Below are 17656 nucleotides of genomic sequence, written 5' to 3'. Positions count from 1 at the left end.
CCAAACATTCGGTAACTTTGACATAATAATAATAATAATAATAATAATAATAATAATAATCATAATAATCATAATAATAATAATAGCTAGGTAACACCAATGGCGTAGCGAACATGATGCGATAGCTAGATTTGTTTTCCAACAATTAATGTAATTTTTATTTATTATCCATTTTTAGAGAAATAAGGATCTTAAATCCGTGACAGTATGCCTTTAAAACATCATATAAACAGAAATTGCGTTATCGCGGGGGAAAAACCCCACAACACATACAGCTATATGCCTGTACATACAAAGGGAACACAGTGTACTGTTAACTAATACTGGAGCATAATAAATAACGTTGTCATATGCAGGCTATGTGGATTATTTTTTTCCACCAAAAATAGATGAGAAACCCATTATTGCAAGATGAATTCAAGAAGCACCGTAACTGCACGCAAATCATACCGAATTATTCTCAGTAATAGAAGCCGTTGGTTTCGCAATAAATCATGGATGATTCCAACGTCAGCGTAATAACAACAACGTGCGCTCGCCGTACGATCCCATGTTATACGAGTCGTGCGATCTTATGGTTGGCGCACACCTAGCGATTAAGGCCGACTTGAAGGTCGAGTCGGCGTTAATCGGTACTTGTGTGCAGGGCAAAAACGCGATAGTTGCGTCTAGTATCCAGTTTTATCCCCGATTAGACTGTCACGTCTGCCGGTGTGTGCAGAAGCACATTTTCAGACTACTGCCGACTCGACAGTTGAGTCTGTGTTAATCGGTAAGTGTGTGTCAAGCATTAGGAGAATTACGGAACGTCGTCTTTGTCGTGTCAGCAAAAATAAGAATGGAAACCAGATACGGCTGATGTCGACGGAATAAAGACGTTTGGATGTAATACATGTAAACATACGTTTTTATTGTGACCAAGGCTAGGAGTGTCTGTTGCGCACAGTGAAAAAAAAAAACAAATGATATATATGCATTTCGCGGTAGCATGACGTAATTGTCGTACAGTAACATATTGCTCGTCTGCAGTACATTGCTGTCATGGCTCAGAATTCTGGAATAGTTGTTGTATTGTAAAAATCCGGCCCGTAGGAATCCGTGGTAGGGTGGGGGTGGCGGAGGGTGGGATGGGGGCGGGAAGTGGGGGTGGGGGTGGGGGAGGTTGTGCCCCCAAGTTGAAGGAAGGAAGGAAATGTTTTATTTAACGACGCACTCAACACATTTTATTTACGGTTATATGGCGTCGGACATATGGTTAAGGATCACACAGATATTGAGGGAGGAAACCCGCTGTCGCCACTTCGTGGACTACTCTTTTCGATAAGCAGCAAGGGATATTTTACATGCACCATCCCATAGACAGGATAGCACATACCACGGCCTTTGATGTACCAGTCGTGGTGCACTGACTGGAGCCAGAAATAGCCCAATGGGCCCACTGACGGGGATCGATCCCAAACCGACCGCGCATCAAGCAAGCGCTTTACCACTGGGCTACGTCCCCCTCACCCCCCCCCCCCCCCCCCCCCCCAAGTCGAGGACGAAAAGGTACGTGTTATTTTTTTTTGTTATTTGTTGTGTGTGGGTTGTTTGTTGTTTTTTTTTTTTTTTTTTTTTTTTTTTTTTTTGTCCTACTCTCTATATATAAAGATAGAAAATTGACTTGAGTCACCTCAATTTTTTGTTTTACAGTGAGATACAATGTGGCAGTTATATTATATTTTAGAGTAACCGCCCGACCTCATTTTTTTTATTTTTTTTTTTTTTTATAGAACATTGCTAGTTTCTGGTCAAACGGTCACCAAGTACACGTGTCTAAAATACTCATATTTTTCTAAGTCGGCCATAACGCTTTAAGGCTACGAGCGCCTTTAACGAGAACAGCCAAGAGACTAGCTGATTTGTGACAAGAAAACAATACGATGGACCATAAGATTTCATCGGTTGCTGTATGTATACAATCGCCTATTCTCGTACGAGACACTCGTGTCGTGTGACCTTGCCTTTAGTTTGATCCTCATTTAGTTCTCGCGACACCCATATGCAAAATGGCTATCAGAAAGTACTTTATTTGAAAGACACATGCTAAATAGAACAGAAAGAAAGAAAGAAATGTTTTATTTAACGACGCACTCAACGCATTTTATTTACAGTTATATGGCGTCAGACATATGGTTAAGAACCACACAGATATTGAGAGAGGAAACCCGCTGTCGCCAATTCATGGGTTACTCTTTTCGGGTAGCAGCAAGGGTTCTTTTATATGCACCATCCCACAGACAGGGTAGTACATACCACGGCCTTTGATATACCAGTCGTGGTGCACTGGCTGGAACTAGAGATAGCCCAATGGGCCCATCGACAGAAATCGATCCCATACTGACCGCGCATCGAGCGAGCGCTTTACCACTGAGCTATGTCTCGCCCCAAAAAGAACATAGACGTTTTCATTTCTGAATACAGAAGTTTTCGTTTTTATTTCGTCCGTTCCGCGCATAGAGGGTTTTCGTTAGAACCCATCCTACTCTATTTTGGTCTCAACCGGCCTCGGTGGCGTCGTGGCAGGCCATCGGTCTACAGGCTGGTAGGTACTGGGTTCGGATCCCAGTCGAGGCATGGGATTTTTAATTCAGATACCGACTCCAAACCCTGAGTGAGTGCTCCGCAAGGCTCAATGGGTAGGTGTAAACCACTTGCACCGACCAGTGATCCATAACTGGTTCAACAAAGGCCATGGTTTGTGCTATCCTGCCTGTGGGAAGCGCAAATAAAAGATCCCTTGCTGCCTGTCGTAAAAGGGTAGCCTATGTGGCGACAGCGGGTTTCTTCTCCAAATCTGTGTGGTCCTTAACCATATGTCTGACGCCATATAACCGTAAATAAAATGTGTTGAGTGCGTCGTTAAATAAAACATTCCTTTCTTTCTATTTTGGTCTCATTCCTTTACCTATCCGGGGCAGGACATAGCCCTGTGGTAAAGATCTCGCCTGATGCGCAGTCGCTCTAGGATCGATCCCCGTCGGTGGACCCATTGAGCAATTTCTCATTCCAGCCAGTGCACCACGACTGGTATATTTCTCGTTCCAGCCAGTGCACCACGACTGGTATATCAAAGGCCGTGATATGTGTTATCATGTCTGAGGGATGTTGCATATAAAAGATCCCTTGCTGCTAATCGAAAAGAGTAGCCCATGAAGTGGCGACAGCGGGTTTTCTCTCTCAAAATCTGTGTGGTCCTTAACCATATGTCTGACGCCATATAATCGTAAATAAAATGTGTTGAGTCCATCGTTAAATAAAAAAATTCCTTTTTTTCACGACTGGTAAACCAAAGGCCGTGGTATGTGCTATCCTGTATGCGAGATGGTTCTTATACAATATCCCTTGCTATTGACTGAAAAATATAGCTGGTTTCCTCTCTAAGATCATATGTCAGAATTCCTTAATGTTTGACCTCCAGTAGCCGATGATCAATTAATCAATGTACTCTAGTGGTGTCGTTAAACAAAACAAACCCTAACCGTATCCGTTACCATCGACTTTTGCGAAAATTCATTAACCACGCAAACCAAGACTGTTACGGTGATTGTTGCATTTAGCCAAAACGAGCCACAACCGTATCCGTGGGTTTCCACGATTACTATTATCATGCGTTAGAAACAGAAATGACAACAACACGACCGTGGTATAATACGGAACCAACGCGATCAATTTATTGATATGCATGCATATACATAATGCGAAACAACAGCTTCAATTATGAACTGCGGAAACAGAGAGAGGAGAGCATGCAATTATCAAGTCGCCGTGTGTGATGTTATCCATGAATTATATCTGGATATGCGGACTCAAAAACCGAGCTGGTGGGTCGGGCACAAGAATAAATTATATACGCACGAATAAGTATCAACGGCAAAAATACAGAGGGCAACGTTCGCATTGTTTTGTGTCAAGGTATATCAAAAAAGAGATTGGGAAAACCGAGGAACCGTTGGACGTACAGATGAACATGTGGACCAATGGCCAGATGAAAGATGGAAAGAACATAAAAAAGAATAAAAAAGGAACAAAGAATGGGTTGAATTTAATTTAATTTAATAAGAGCCTGGGTGAGCGAGAGAATAAAAGAATGAATGAATTAAAGAATGAGTGTAAAATTTAATAAAATAATGAATCAGTGAATGACGGAATAAATGAATTAATGAATGAATAACAAAAGAAAGAAAGAAATAATGAAATAATGAATGGAAGAATGGATGAATGGGTGAACAATGAACGAATGAATGAATAAATCGATGGAAAATGAATTAAACAAATTAATTGATGGATAGTAGAAATATTTATGAATGAATGCATGAATGAATGAATGAATGCATTTACGAATGAATGAATGAATGAATGAATGAATGAATGACTGACTGACTGACTGACTGACTGACTGACTGACTGAATGAATGAATGAATGAATTAATTAATTAACGAAGAATGGTAGACGATATATGTGGGTGTATATATGTATTGTCGTTAAAGTGACTCTCCAGAGTTTGCTATCATTTTAAAGATGTTCTAACAGGGTCTTTTAACAACTAAAACTGCATGCTAAATAACTTTTCCTTTTACAATACCAGTATCTCTATATTCAAGAGCGGGCCGTAGCTCAGTGGTAAAGCGTCAGCTGATTCGATCCCCGTCGGTGGGCCATTGGGCTATTTCTCGTTCCAACCAGTGCACCACAACTGATATATCAAAGGCCGTGGTATATGCTATTCTGTCTGTGGGATGGTGCATATAAAAGATCCATTGCCACTAATGGAAAAATATGGCGTTTTGTTTTTCTTTCTCCGAGACTATATGTCAGGATTACCAAATGCATTATTCTATTTCTCATATTTGCTACACAGAATCAGGTATTGAAAAAGAAGTCGGTATCAATAGTGTTAATATCAGTGGACAGTTTGGATTCAAGCTAATTAAAATTAGCTCCACTATTACATGTGGATCTAACAGTAGCCCGTTGGAGCTCATGTCCAGTAGACCTTTCATTCGACCAATCAAAACCTTACTTGCAAATTCATGCCGGTGATTTGAAAAGAATTTGAACACATTCGGGATTATGCCGAGGGTATACGAAATGATTCGGGTGAATTACGAAGTATGCCGGAAACTAATTTCAGTATAAAATTTTATATAAAATTCGTTTCAAGACGAAAACCCCCCAAAACGTGATGGTATAGCCATTATTAGTATACAATCCAGAGTTTATTACTACACCTTCCCCCGTGTTTTTTCAATGTTGAAATAGACCAACAAGTTCGCCTAATGCATAAATAGTCTTGACCGATATTTTTAGAATTTATATGCTCCCGGATAACGTTATAAAAGGCGAAGTGTAATTGGTCGATATTTAAATTGTTATTTATAGATTAAATGTCACCTGGACATGGGAATCCACGCAATGTTGTTAGATCTACTGGTGAGACCAGTAGAGCTAATTTTAATAAGATTGGTTTGGATTTGACGCCTTTGTTATCGACCATGCTGCCAATTTTATGTCTCCAACAGTGTAATATATAGATGATTCGTCACGAGTGTTTTTTTGTTTGTTTTAATATGGAAAATATCAGTCGAGTCTATGATATATTTTACATATTAAGAAAAAGAACACGAGTAGCGGATTCTTTTTATTCTATAACACTTCTAAAATAACATTTTAATAAAAAAAAATTAGTAAATCACAGTACTAATGTCGCCGCCATCGGTAATATGACGTCATCACGATTAGCACAAATGAGTTTGACGTCACGCATTTTAACTAAAGCTTTGAATACGTTACGTTCAGGTACACAGGTCTTGTTGCCTTGTAAGCAAATGACCCATCCTCAGCAACGCATTACCTAGAGACCATGTAAATTTGCATACCATTATTAACCGGGTTAATACACTAAAAATATCGCATGGGTTTATGACATGGATATCATGGGTAAGTTAAAGGATAAATGTGGGATATCTTTTTATTAGGCTATCCATATGGGCTCAAATATATGGGGTAATATTTTTTTTTCGATTTCTGCAGTGTGCAGATTGCTTCTACAGCCTCTGATTGGCTGGCTTAAAAATCACGACGTTTGGTTGGTTGCATTCTATTGCCGGAACTTCACTTTAATTCATATAATGTTTCCATTCATGAGTCAGATTACATATACGTCTTAAGAATCTACAAAGATTTACAGAAGAAAAAAATTACTCAATTGTTTCGTAAACATGAAATAGCATATTTTCATAAGCATCGGCTTTAGTAGTATATAAAATTAATTATTTTCTAATGCAACTACAGTCGTATTATTTTGCACTGTAAACATTTGGCTGTAACAAGAATGCCGTTATGCGCGTAAGATTATATGACGTAATGGCTGATGACTTTGTTGTAGATTGCAGAGGAATTTGTACATTGAAAATCAGATAAAACTGACAATGGGTAATAAAGAGAATAACCAACTCGCTACAAAGAGTTAGAAGTTATCTGTCCCTCGTGAATGAATGTTGTAAAACCCTCGCAAAAGACTCGAGTTTACAACATTCATTCACTCGGGACAGATAATTCGTAATTCCTCGTAACGAGTTAGTTACTCTCTAAACGTGATACCATAAATCTCACACGGTGTTTTTCGAAATGGCCCTACAAGAAATATTCTACGTCACGTAAAAATACCGTAAGCACGTAATCAGCGCTCAAATGGCTGGACGACTGTAAGCTGTTTGGTTGTAAAATGTATCACAAATTGCGACGATTGGTTGTAAAATGTATCACAAATTGCGACGAAACGTGGTGTTTGAATCGAGGCAGCTGGGGCAATCCATTATTAGCGACATCAACAGAGTTGTGTTTTGCCCTCGTTACCGACGTTGTAAAATAGAGATGTGAGGTTGCCACTTTATACATCTTTGTTTTATGGTTCTCGTATGACACTGATCTACGACACGCGTATAATAAAGGTTCCAGCCTTGTGCTTATAAAGGTTGTAAAACCCGAACTTAGGACGGCATGCTGTTTTAGTGCAAGGTTATATTGAAGCCTTCAATCTATACCTTAACCTTAACTTTAACCTTAACCGTAACGTTTAATAAGCAAGGGTCAGGGCTGGAATACAAGGACAAAATTTAGCTCAATCACCAGAATGAACGAATGAATGGATGAATGGGTGAATGAATGATTGGATGAATGAATGCATGAATAAATGAATGAATGAATATTCAGTGACTTCCCATACACAAAAAGTACATCGGCTATTGGAAATCAAAAATTTTTACTCCGTAAAACATTTTTGCATGGGCTATATGCCATTTTCTCTTCACTCCGTCTGGATCAACTCCTGTAAAACTCCTGTAAAAGCACCCAAATCATCAACGAAAAACAGTGTAAACAACAGTACGGATGTTTTGTTTAACGACACCACTAGGGCACACTGGGCTACGTCCCAGCACCTGATATACAAAGGAGGACACATACCAACAGAACACCCCCCCCCCCCCCCCCAGAAAAACCCATATGGTCAGAGTATGAAAAGAGTGCATGGAAGTGTGCTATCGATATTTCGTAGTGGTACAGTGCCTTTAAGATTAGAAACAGGTAGATATGAAAGCTTGGAGATTCACAAAACAACTTGTTTTAATTATCTTAATTATGTAGAATCAGATGAATATATTCTTATTCACTGTCTTCTTATGACATTAGAGCAGATTGTTTTTCTTAAAGGCATAACTACTGCAGTAAACGTTAATAACCTTTTAGATAAAGAAACAAATTGTATTACTTTTAAGTCACCCAGATATTGTTAAAATTACAGCCTAAAATTGCCATCTTATTTTGTTACGTCGTCAACAATTTTTTTTATCTCGCCTTCATGTAAAATTATTTAATCTCATTGGTTGTTTGCCGTTGGACAAATCCCTTATACCCCTGTGGGCGGAGCCAAATTCTCTTATACCCCGTCTGTAATTGCCAACAGTTTCCAGCCACCCCAGTTAATGCTAAAGCAATAATTAGACTATAAATAACATTGATAATCAATCAAGTATACATAATTAATTTTATTACAAACATTTGAAGTTAAAAACTCGTTTATCGATGGAACTATTTTTCGTCACTGGCAAGTGGTTTCGTTCGCGTCCACGTGGTACGACTTCGTTAATAAATTAAACAGTTATTGTCTGGCGTTATTTTGATTATTTGGCTATATGGTTTAACAATTCGTTGTAGAAGCATCTCTCGGGGTATATGGCTTTTTATGTACCGTCTGTGTGCTCTTTTACCCGCTCGCCTTCGGCTCGGTGTAAAAGAACACACAGAGGGTACATACAAAACCATATACCCCTCGTGATGCTTCTACAACTTATAGTGTACATATAGACATATGCCTACTTTATGCTTTTTAGTTTTATTTCTTGTAAATACAATACTTTAAAAAAATATTTCTGATTGAGTTTTAATAGTTTTAAAGTCTCTCATAACTCCATAGGAGTGGCTTGTGTACTCGTTGTTTTTATTTTAATCTGTATACAAGGTCAGACGTAAATAAAATATGTATCTGTCTGTCTGTCTGTCTATAAAACAAATGATCAATCTGCACCAAAAGTGTAAAAGTCTCAAACGTGAAACACGATGCACCAAATCGGATCGCAATATTTGACCTAGATCTTGCTCAAGTCACTCCGGGTGTATAAACATGAAAATCGCTTAACTGTACACCTGGAAATTAATTAAGTACCACCGGAGTTGTACTGCAGCCAAAATGGCATCAATAAATAATTGTCCGAATCGTCGGAAATTAAACCTGATATGAGAGCTTTTATATATCTTCTATATTCGCTGGGTATTTTACCGAAATGGCGTGTATAAAATAATTACTTATGATAAGCACATCAGTGTGATTGCAGCTCCGTAGTTAATTTGAATACGGTGTCATGTATATGTACGTTTTCTGTCTTCTTTTTGTGTTTTCAAGAACATATTAAGGGTAAACACTACCAAATCAAATCCCATATACGACAATACTAACATATGTGGCTAAAAATCCTACCTGCAGCGTATCAGTCGACATACACGCCATGGGTATAAATACTACCACTCCTCACCCTTAAAGTGAATCAGAAAAATAATTGAGGGTCAAGCTGCTCATTTCTGAGATAACGGATAGCGTCTATGACTATCCTAGTTCCGGCCAAATTTGAGTATTTTTTTTACAGGTACCCCATACATGTTTCAAACAAAAGGCTACTTGACACAATGGTACTAGATGAAATAAAATTGCTTTATTTTTTTGCCCAGATGAAACGTTTCTCTTTTTTTTTGTTTTACAACCAACACACTCACATTTATCACCAATCACAGGACTTGTGGTGTTCACTTCTCTATCAAAAGGTGGGTGCACCTCGAACTTTGACCCGACCGGAAGTTATTTGGTTTAGTACTACCTTAAATGTTGATGTAACGACAGTGTCACGTACTGTCAATCGTTTTCAATAACATCTGTGTACACAAAACATTAATATTGAATCCACGAAATGTTCAGTATCACTTGCATAAGTATAATTTATAAGTCCAGTATAAGCCACACGATGAAAACAAGGCGGTCCTTACTTAATTTCCAGATGTATGGTTCCCTTCTTTTATTTATGTAAAAGTGTATCAACAGGAAACACTCTTCAATAGCTCCGGTTTCTATAGAAACATGTCTACAAACTAAAAAACACACTTAAATAAATTCCCTCCGTACAGAGAGGGGCGGGACCTAGCCCAGTGGTAAAGCGCTCGCTTGATGCGCGGTCGGTCTACGATCGATCCCTGTCGTTGGACCCACTGGGTTATTTCTCGTTCCAGCCAATGTTCCTGAACTGGTTAACAAAGGCCGTGGTGTATACTATCCAGTCTGTGGGATGGTGCATATAAACTATCCTTTTCTGCTAATCGAAAAGAGTAGCCCATGAAGTGGCGAAAACGGGTTTCCTCTCTCAATATTTGTGTGGTCCTTGACCATATGTCTGACGCTATATAACTGTAAATGTAAAGTGTTGAGTGCGTCGTTAAATAAAGCATTTCCTTCCTTCCTTCAACTTGGGGGCACAGCCTCCCTCCCCCCCCCCTCCCCGCCACCCCCACCCTACCATGGATTCCTACGGGCCGGACTTTTACAGTACAACAACTATTCCAGAATTCCTAATAAAGACGTTTGTATAAACAGGGGGAAAACCCGCTAAAATATCTCCCTTCTTTACAGACGCATGCGTGTAGACAGGAATTGTGGTTTTAAATATATATTGTCATTTGTATGCTACCATTTAAGATGCTTCTAACGAACTGGTTTGTTTTAAAGTAACAGACCATAGTGTTTAAACACTTTAACGTAGATTTCACTATTAGTGCTGGGTTTTTCTTTTTTTAAATTGAAATCAGAGATATATTATATATGTTATCCATTCCCGTACAACCGAATTGTTTCTGGTCATCCCAGTATTTGTAATACCACGAAACGCATTTTTCATATTTTAAAAACAAATCTACATATGACATGAAACAGTTATGGTGAAAAGCTCTGTAGTCTATTTTCTAGGGAATTGTCACATTTCAACGTCACAGACCCTTGTTTCATTCTGTTGTAACTTTATCCAGTTGTGTTACAGGTTTGTAGATTTGCCAAACGTAATTTCCATGTTTATGGGTTGAAACAACTACACGTACACATTAAATACATGTTCTCGTCTAGAACGGGAGCGGGGCGTAGCCCAGTGGCACAGCGCTTGCCTAATGTGCGATCGATGTAGGATCGATTCCCGTCGGTGGGCCCATTAGGCTATTTCTCATTCCAGCCAGTGCTCCACAACTTGTGTATCAAAGACTGAGGTATGTACTATCCTGTATGTGGGATGGTGCATATAAATGATCCATTGCTGCTAATCGAAAAGAGTAGCCCACGAAGTTGCGACAGCGGGTTTCCTCTCTCATTATATTATTGGGTTTAACCATATGTCTAACGCCATATAACCTTAGATACAATGTGTTGAGTGCGTCGTTAAATAAAACATTTCCTTCCTTCCTTCGTTTAGTACGTCACTCAGTGTGTATACCCAATGTTTTCCAGGAGCCTAATTCACAAAGAACTCATAGGTTCTGCTAGACAACAAAGCATTCTCTTTGCAAGTCTTTTAGCATTGCATTGCGAGATCGCAAACTTGCGAGAGTATAGTTAATTAGGCCACAGGGTCATTTGTCTTCTTAGTATATCTTGCGACGGCGGGATTTAGCTAAGTCGGTTGAGTGTTCACTTGAGGTGCTTGCGTTGCAGGATCGAATCACCTCAGTGGATCCATTCAACTCGTTTTTTTTCTCGTTCCAACCTGTTCAATACAACTGGACAAAGGCCGTGGTATGTGATTCCCTGTATGTGAGAAACAGCACATGAAAAGATCCCTTGCTGCATTAGTTAAACTTATAGCGGTGTCAGAATTGTCAAATGTTTGACATAATATAGGCGATGGTTAATTAAACAAAGCGCTTCAGTGGTGTCGTTAAACAAAACAAACTCTTAAACTCGAGCGTGCGAAATTATTAGGAGGTAACATCTTGTCTCGGCAACAAGAAATATCTAGACAATTAGAAACATTTTGTATTTACAGACACTGATATTCTCAATTAAACAATAAACGTAAAGTCTCTGTTTAAAACCACAAGTTTAAAATCTCAACGTTTCGTCAACTAAATGTTGACATCGTTAGGAGAAAACTAAACATAAAAACAGGAATTCAGCATTTAAAACCAGTCGGATAAAAACAGTTCAAGTAAAACACCAGAGATAATTTAACTATAGAATAGATCTAAATATAAAAATGCATTTCCTATGTAATTATAGACATTAAAACGTGCTATAGTAGCAGGAAACTCACTTTAATAAAGTAAAGTAAAGTTTGTTTTATTTAACGACGCCACTAGAGCACATTGATTTTTTATCTTATCATCGGCTATTGGACGTCAAACATATGGTCATTCTGACAATGTTTTTTTTTGAGAGGAAACCCGCTGTCGCCACATAGACTACTCTTTTACGACAGGCAGCAAGGGATCTTTTATTTGCGCTTCCCACAGTCATGATAGCACAAACCATGGCATTTGTTGTACCAGCTATGGATCACTGGTCGGTGCAAGTGGTTTACACCTACCCATTGAGCCTTGCGGAGTACTCACTCAGGGTTTGTTACCGGCCTCGGTGGCGTCGTGGTAGACCATTGGTCTACAGGCTGGTAGGTACTGGGTTCGGATCCCAGTCGAGGCATGGGATTTTTAATCCAGATACCGACTCCAAACCCTGAGTGAGTGCTCCGCAAGGCTCAATGGGTAGGTGTAAACCACTTGCACCGACCAGTGATCCATAACTGTTTCAACAAAGGCCATGGTTTGTGCTATCCTGCCTGTGGGAAGCGCAAATAAAAGATCCCTTGCTGTTAATCGGAAGAGTAGCCCATGTAGTGGCGACAGCGGGTTTCCTCTCAAAATCTGTGTGGTCCTTAACCATATGTCTGACGCCATATAACCGTAAATACAATGTGTTGAGTGCGTCGTTAAATAAAACATTTCTTTCTTTCTTTTTTCACTCAGGGTTTGGAGTCGGGAGCTGGATTAAAAATCCCATGCCTCGACTGGGATTCGAATCCAGTACCAACCAGCCTGTAGACCGATGGCTTAACCACAACGCCACCGAGGCCGGTTCTCACTTTAATAGGTTGCTTCCTTAGCAATTCATTATTTTAAAGAGTTAGGAAAGATTAGAAAAGGTACTCATAATTTAAATATAGAATTTGGTCGACACAAAGATGTTGAAAAAACCCATAAATGTTTAATACATTTTCTAATTCCAATTAAACAGAAGTTGAATTCCATTTCATATGTTTTCGTGCTTGGATGTCGTTAAACATTCATTCATTCTATTTCATATTGCAATCTTACCGGTATAATGATCTAAGGAAAAAACATTTATTAAAACGTTTCGTGCAAGATTTTGTTTAAGCTAATCAACTGTTAACTACTGAAAATATTAAATAGCTCACTAACCTCGGAATATATTTAATTTAAGAAATAACTCGATTTAAAGGCACAAACCCTAGTTTTAACCCGTAAACATTGACATTAAGTTAATTTAGTTAATTTACAAACCTGTAACTCATTTGGATAAAGTTGCAATAGAGTGAAAGAGTAGTCTCCGATGTTAAAACCGGAAATGTCGTTAAAAATAGACTAGAACTCGATTAAATAAACCACTACTTCTCAGACGCACGTACGTTTTTAAAAAAAATATGACAAATGCAATTTTTCGTACTACAAACACCAAGGTGACCAGAAACACTTCGGTTCTACGCAAATGGATAATCTAAAGAATAAAATATAAGTAATGTTTGATTTCAGTGAGAATAAACAGTTCTAATGTGAAAAATATGCTGTAGTGTTTAAACCGTAAGATCTGTCCCTTTAATTTAGTTTCATAGTACAAAGTTCTATTTGTATTTTGTTTTTGTCCCACCATTATATTGTTCATACTGCAAATAGACTTTTATATTTTATGTGTGCCAATGAGATGGAAACTTTAAAGGCAATTTCATGAGTAATTGGTACCGCTTAAAAGCTATGACATTGAAATTTAATCACCTAAAAATATACATTTCAAACTGTGTATAGAAATAGGAATTAATTACGTGAGTACTAACGATCCATAGCATTTTGACAATAAGTTGATGACACTGGCTTTTCATTAATTCTGAACGTACGCCCGTCACACGTCTTTGGACTACCATTCGACAATTTCTGTCAAGATAAATACATTAACACGAGGGCTAATTTAAAACTCTAACTAATGGTTAAATGAAGACATTATTAACTTTACTGATTTTTATTTACATTTTTAACTATTTAGTATTTCAGTCGTCCAATGTGTTCGTCTGTCACAGTGGAATGACCAGTAATGCGAAAAAAAAACCCCCGCTTAAATAGTTCCGGTCTCTATAGCAACATTATACAAAATGACAAAAGCCGTTTAAATGGATTCCTTTTAATAGGAACATATGCATACATAAGAAAGAAAACCCCATAAAAGGCTCCCTTATTTACAGAAAGATGAGTGTAGACGGGAGAAATTGCTTTATTTTGTAGAAACGTATATAGATAGGAAAAACCGATTAAATAGTTCCGTTCTCTATAGAAACAATATACATACTCTTCCCCTCTAAACAAACAGCAAAAACTAATTAAAAACAAAAACAAAAACAAAAACAACAACTACAACTACAACTACAACTACAACTACAACAAAAAGCAAACAAAAAACAAACAAAAAAGCAACAACAAACAAATAAGCAAACAGATATTTAAAACCGCCTAAATGGGATCCTTCTGTATAGAAACATGTATACAAACAGGTAAACACGATTAAATAGCACCATGTTCTATATTAACATCTACAAAAGGGTAAAACAAATCGCTTAATTCAATTATTCCTTAGTAAAGATATGTATAAATAAAAAACAACCACAAAGTTGGCAGTGTTTATCATAACATATTAAAGAGACATTCCTGAGTTTGCTGCAGTTTTTAAGATGTTATCGACTAACAGAGACTTTGTAACGACTGTAATTACATATCAAATATATTTTTTTCTGCATAAACTAACGTGTTTCTGATCGTTCTAATATTTGTATTAGGTTAAATATCATTTTATGTCCTTAAATATTTTCATAAAATCCAATTTGGGCTTCTTACAAATATTAAGACGACCAGAAACACATTGAATATACAGACACTGATATTCTAAACAAGAAAATGTTTTTAATATGTAAGATTAATCGTAGAAATATTTTATTAGTCGGACATATCTTAAAATGCAGCAAACTCGGGAATGTCCCTTTAACTTTACACGGAAACAGTTACGTGGATTTGTGTCTGTTCTGCAATATTACATTCTAGCTGATATCTTTTTTTTGTGTTTTGTTTTGTTTGGGAGTTTTTTGCTGGTGTTTTGTTGTTTAATTATTTTTTTACGTATTTTTATTGTTACCGCTTTTGTAGTTTATAAATAATTTTTAATAACCTGGAACACACACATTCTTCACATTATTGGCATATAGTGGCATCATCCACGTAGCATCATCACATTGATAACCTTCCTTTCTGCACTGGCATTAATCCTAAAGAAAATGACGTGATCACACCATAAGATGTAACACGAGAACCGTTATCATTGCTTATAGCGTGTTGTGTTACAAGACATCTCCCATCGTAACACTACCTGAGTCCACGCTCATTAACGGTAAACTATGGAATAACTATGTTTCAGCTGGGTGCAGCACCAAGCGGTTCCCCACAAAAATGGTAATCATCCCGACGCTGCTTTACTTCAGTCTTAAGAAGAACCATCGTTTGAACCTTGTTTTCATTTACATGAATGGCTGGATAGATGGAAGGAAGGAGGGAGGGAAGATGTGATGGAAAGAAGGAAGCAGGCAGGCAGGACGAGAGGGGTGGATCGAATAGGTGGGTTGATGGATGAATAGATGGATGGATAGATGGATGGATGGATGGACGGATGGATGGATGAATGGGTGGCTTAGGCTAGCTTGATGGCTGGCTGACTGGATAGATGGATGCATGCATCCATGGATAGATAGATGGATGGATGGATGGATGGATGGATGGATGGATGGATGGATGGGTGAATGGGTGGGTGGGTTGTTGGCTAGCTTGCTAGTTGGCTGACTGGATGAATACATGCATGCATGAATAGATAGATGATTTACTTACTTACGTAATTCATTAATTAACAGTATTTGCCCATATCCAATTAAGGTTCCGACGTGCCCGCAATGGGAACGGCGACTGACTTGCACCACAGATTCCATCCAGAACAGAGTACAACAGATGTATATAACATTTATATAATATGTATAATAACAAGAGCAAATTAGAGAATATCAATGGAAACAACTTACCTGGATTTCTTTTGAAAATTAAGCCCAGCATACAACGTGGAGACTATGGGATCCAATTATTTCCAACGAGGTTGATTGAAAACTGTGTCCTTTGTTCGTAGAAAACAAACGAGAGTTCGTTAGCTTTGATCTATGACCAGAAAGACCTTTGGTGTCGGTGCCAACTGTTTTACGTCTGTTAACTGGGAATAATAATACTAATAAAAAACAGCAATATTTCCACTTGGATTATTTCCCTTGAGTACAAGACGAATAGACAATCGTTGTCAGCAAGTACAATTTTTTTTTTTTTTCCCCTCCTTTTCTTCCCCTTCTATTTGTTAACCAATCACCTACATAGCACACTTTGTGTTTTGCCCTTCTCAATGGAGATGTAGTTCAGTGCAAGTGAAACCACGGTCTGAATAGTGTATGGTAACGCCAACAGCTGGGTTTCAATTAATTGATATGGGATAATATATGCCGTGACGCAGCTCACAAAGTCAAAGCTGTGGGTTTGTGGAACCCGTGTAATTAAAACAAATAAAAAAACCAACCAAATTATCAGTGTCTAATCTTGCGTTATCCGCGAAATACAGAAAGTTATTGAAAAATAGGAAAAAAGTATCGTCAGAAATGTGTTCACTGATTAACTAGATATTTTTTTCTGAATATTTAAGTTGATTCCAAATGATGTTATTAACTGTTGTAAATAGTACATCTGTACCGCAGATCTCTGGATCCGAAAGCGTCGACGATGCAGATAATTTCAGTGAACATTAGTGGAAACAACAGACTTTTTTTGCAAACATTAAGATTCAGCGACTAAACGGCAACCATTGTAAAACAGTAGTTCTCTTTTTTTCCCTTTTCAATCAAATGACTAATGTTTGTTGTCATGGTCACAGCTTTCTTAACCTCATACGCAATAAAACAAGAACGATAAACAAAATAGTTTTAATGACGCTTTAGTCAGAAAGCGATGTAGAGCTATTTGGTGCTGATATCCCAAATGCACCATATGTTGGCAATAACTGCAAAACAAACAGGGCAAAAAAGTTAAGTGTAACGGTAGAATGATGTTTAGTCACGGCGTCGAAGCACAATTCATCCACAATGTGTGTATCTAATCGATGTAGTTTCAAACTTCTGCTTTCTATATATTAAATGGCCAATATACACAATAGACCGTCTAAAAATATTCCAGTTTTTAATTTCAACTCGTAGAATCGTCGGTTTGATTCTCCGGAAATTCTTACGTCAGAATAGTCAAACACAAAATCATGGGCTTAATATTTTCAACTCTCTTAAAGAACGGTCAAACCTGTGGACGTATTTTTAGCGTCTACAAGTCCAGATATAGAATAACGGGCTTAATTTTGTAGAACTCTCTTAAAACAGAAAACAAAAAAAACCCACTTAAAGCTTTTGTGACGTCGTTTCACCAGTCTAAGCTGTAGTCTTAATATTCTAAACACTCTTACGATGGCTCTCTTTAATTGTTTTGCCAGTCTACACACACAACGTTGGAGGCTTAATTCCACAAACGCTCTTACGGCGTAATGACCAAACACCTGTGCAAGTTCTCTGAGCGTTTTACCAGTCTACCCTCAAAAGTGGAGACGTATTTCGCTAAACACTGCTACAAACACTT

At 38.0% G+C, this 17656-nt stretch overlaps 1 protein-coding gene across 1 annotated transcript in view; it reads right to left on the bottom strand.

Moving 5' to 3' along the window:
- The window catches only part of LOC121385559 (FMRFamide receptor-like), a 141013-nt gene extending 124156 nt beyond the window's left edge, over positions 1 to 16857 (bottom strand). The window contains exon 1 of the mRNA XM_041516275.1: positions 16024 to 16857. The gene's annotated coding sequence lies outside the window, so the exon portion shown is untranslated. The remainder of the gene's footprint in view (positions 1 to 16023) is intronic.
- Between the last annotated feature and the right edge of the window lie 799 nt (positions 16858 to 17656).

This window comes from Gigantopelta aegis, chromosome 11 (genome assembly GCF_016097555.1).
Source record: "Gigantopelta aegis isolate Gae_Host chromosome 11, Gae_host_genome, whole genome shotgun sequence".
Lineage (NCBI taxonomy): Eukaryota > Metazoa > Mollusca > Gastropoda > Neomphalida > Peltospiridae > Gigantopelta > Gigantopelta aegis.
This window is presented reverse-complemented; position numbering and strand designations above follow the sequence as displayed.